The following is a 3699-nucleotide window of genomic DNA, read 5'->3' on the forward strand; positions in this document are numbered from 1 at the left end:
GTCTGTTCTAGATAGAGTTGTTGTTGCTTGCCTCTGAACGCTCGTTGCTTTTATTATACAGCATTTTTTCTTACAGCTGCTAAATCCTGTTTTCACAAGGAAAAAAAAAAAAAAAAAAAAGAAGGCACCTCTAATCATCAAAGCAGCACAATTTAGGCCTTTATTATGTCAGTCATGAATTGTCTTTCTTGTGAGCTCACAATGTCATAATATTCTTTTTGATTAATGAGGATCTTACAATTACAGGGTAGGAACTGTCATGCTGTACTGTAGAGATTGTCTAAAGGCAAAAATTACAGTTAATGCTAATGCATTACCAAAGACTTAGGGGTGGAATTATTACTGTCACCAAATCAAAAGGGTATGCATCTGGAAGACTGACAGCTTTTGTCATTTCTGGAATGTGGTCAGCAGCCAATGAACTCTCACACAGAACTCCTTGAATTTTCACTCCCACTTCTGCACTAAGATTAAGGGTTCTAGACACTGGGGAATACATTAGCAGATGATAAGCAACATAAGCAAATCGAGAGCATGAGCAAATATTACACAGTCTTTTTTCTACCACCTAAGGGGCGTCAAACATCAGGAACAAAAACATTTTGGCCTACCAGAAACTTTTGAAGTTCCTTACTAAAAATAATGGATAGTGATAAGCAGGAGGTCAGGAAACCACACAATTCAGTAGCATTTAACAACTTCAAATTCTATGACATTTTTAATATTAACATCAACTCACAATAAAAGCACATTTAATGGCCCAGCAGATTTCTGAATCAAATATCAAGCTTTCTGAATAAAAAACATTCAGCTTTATAACAAGCATGACTGCTAAGCATCTTATTGCCAGCCTATACTCTAAATTTCATAACCGGAAGGTTAAGAGCTCCTGAGCAGAAAGTTGTATTCAGGGCAACGTTCAGCAGCTGCTGATGGATCAAGCCTCAATGATTTTCTTTGTCCTCTTGCTGAATCCATTTTGATGAAGGATTCATGCATCAAAACCAATAAGCAAGGAGTATTCACCTCGGGTTGGACCAGTAGCAAATGTCAATTATCACAATTCCACTGAATCAAAGTACAGCCCTCCAGTCTCTCACCAGCCCAGCAAATTCCATTTATCTTTTTGTTTTAGTTTCAAATGTCTTTTCAGCAGAAGATGCAGAAGAGGCATCCATGTTCTGTCACTTCAGTATCAAGACTGCTTTTCAGAGCTTTCACTGACATAGAATTATTGACTCTGGAAAAAAGGGCTAGGTGCTGTGACCTTAGGAAATAGTTTTTCTTACAGTGTTAGCCAAAGTGATAATATAGACTTCTGCTTGCTCTGCCAGTATTAATCCAGTTGTCATTTGCAACAATCCAAGCAATAGAAAGCAGTTGCAAAACAATATCTAAACATATTCTTAAAAGCCAATTCTCTGCTAAGATCTGCTGCCTGTTTGCACCAATGTCAGTGGATGCTTCTTGCTGTGTTTAGCAGAGCCAGCCTGCAGTAGGCAATAACTCGCTTCTGCTTGGTGAGAAATGATCCATGTCCATCCTGTTCTTGGCCTCTAGATTCACAATCATCATTCCATAACACAGATGTTCATCCTTACGGACTAACACTGAGTTCCCTCAAATAGCTCAAAGGACTGCATACAACAGCATCAACTTTTTGTATTTCAGCCCCATGTTGTAGAAGACAATCATCCAGAACAATCTCGTGCAGAAGTTTATGCAGCTTCGTCTTCAAAGACTTTCAGCCATTTAACTGTTCTTCTGAAGACTGTTCCACAATCTTCTATAGTCCAACTGCTATTCCAGATGGCTAGAAAATGCCTCCTATTTATCAGCCTAAATTTATTCATGGGACCCATTTGTTCTCCTGCCAGTATTGTTCTGTAGCAACAAATTTTAGTCACTACTGAGTTGGGTTTGTATCAGCAAGCCATAACCTACAGACAAAAGGATAATTGTCTTTCATTTGTTTATGGACTATTTCCCCTATATTATTTTAATGAAAAAGATGCAGTGAAGGACTTTGGAATATAAATGAATGTCACTAGCAGATAAAAAGATAGCTTACAAAGTTGCATGACAATTAACAGGGTTCCTAAATTATAGTTCATGCCTTAAATGATTAATATCTAATTATCTATACATATATATCTCTATAAGTTAATTATCTGTAGCTTGTTAAATATGTAAGTGTTCTACAAAAGTTTCAGTCATTAATAGAGTAATTAAAAATTTATCAATAAAGCACTTTGACTTAATTATACATAAAATATATTTACTGCATAAATTAACCCAGTGAACTGATTTGGCATATTAGAAGACTTACAATGCTGTGGGTGACATTTTAAGCATATGAGCCTTCTGCTAAACTTCTGCCCTTACTGGGAGTCACAGGCTCCCGCCCCTGTTCCACAGTCAGCACTCACCTTTTCTGACTTGCCACCGCAACCAGCCATTCTTCTCTTTGCTGGCCACCTTCCCCTTCCAAGCATTTCCCATTCACCTTCTTGACCTTCCTGTATTGCTGGTGTATGCATGGAAAACAGTGTGTGTCCTCCTGCAACTAAAAGTATGAGGCCCATCCTTAATCATAGAACCATTCAGGCAGCTTATACTCTTTTCTGGCACAAGTAAGGCAGGCAAGTTGCTACTTGAGACTCCAAGGAAGTAAAACTGTTTGTTTCTGTTTGATTTTGTTGCGTGTTGCCTTTAAAACCATTACAGAGGGTCAAACAGTCATTTAGAAAGGTACAGGGGGCTGGATTTGATCAGGAAACAAACCTGCTGCACTCATCCCAAACAGCTTTGTCAGACAAAAATTTTTTCAGCCCTCAAGACAGAAAAAAAGTCACTACCAAATCAATTAAACACCACGTACTTCTGATTCTTTCATGGACACTTGAAGCACAAGAAATAATGACTAGTGTACTCCTCTACACAGCTGGATTATCAACCAGGCCTAGCATGGTAGAAAGGTCTCTCTTGAGGACCTAGCTTATACCTCCTATAGCCAAACTAAATAAGAGGAGTACCTTTTCAGCTCAAATGGAATTTTGACTCCACAAGGTGCATGGAAATTGGTAATCACAGCCTGAACCTCTGGTTAATCAGCTGAGGCAAGTGTGGGGTCAGCTGTGGGAGAACAGGTGAGAGTAATTTAGCTGTGCTTCCGGAAGGGGTGGAGGTTGACTCCACCTCCTCTAGACCTCATTTAAGGGCTGACCACCACTAAGGTAGCATTTTTTGGAGATTGCTCCCTGGTGGAGTTTGCCTCGGTATTTCCCAGTGAAAGCATCCGTATTGGTGAGTTTTCCTTATAAATAACCTTTTGAATATTTGTCACCATCTTTGTATCATTCCACCTTACACAAGGCTATTGCACTAGGTCTTAGTTCTCACTGCAAGTTGTTGCATTACTTAACATGTCACAAACAGATGGCCAATCCTGAGTGAGCAGAAGGATCTCAACAATGTTTTCTATTTTTTTCCTTATGAAATAGTTTTCCTCAGAACATACTTGTAAATCTTTTGCTTAACTTTGCCAGAACTGTTTGTCCAAAGCTATCTGTAAAAGGCATGCCTGAGTAATCTGTTGCTAATAAACTTATGTGGGTGTTAACATACAAGTGCTGCTCCTTCAAACATAGTACCTATTTCTCCAGACATGAGAAGGAGAGAAGACAGGTTTGCTTGAAG

The 3699-nt window shown here is 38.9% G+C and overlaps 1 long non-coding RNA gene across 2 annotated transcripts; it reads right to left on the reverse strand.

Annotated features, from left to right (window-relative positions):
* Positions 1 to 671: 671 nt before the first annotated feature.
* LOC140248918 (uncharacterized) lies at positions 672 to 3124 on the reverse strand. 2 transcript variants are annotated; one of them, XR_011902908.1, is made up of 3 exons: positions 3036 to 3124; positions 2430 to 2566; positions 672 to 1940 (listed from the first exon to the last, which is right to left on the reverse strand). It is a non-coding gene; the product is annotated as an uncharacterized lncRNA (long non-coding RNA). The 2 variants fall into 2 exon arrangements; XR_011902909.1 differs by lacking the exon at positions 3036 to 3124 and adding an exon at positions 2882 to 3004.
* Positions 3125 to 3699: the final 575 nt, after the last annotated feature.

The sequence above is a fragment of the Excalfactoria chinensis genome, chromosome 2 (genome assembly GCF_039878825.1).
Source record: "Excalfactoria chinensis isolate bCotChi1 chromosome 2, bCotChi1.hap2, whole genome shotgun sequence".
In the NCBI taxonomy this organism is placed as follows: Eukaryota; Metazoa; Chordata; class Aves; order Galliformes; family Phasianidae; genus Excalfactoria; species Excalfactoria chinensis.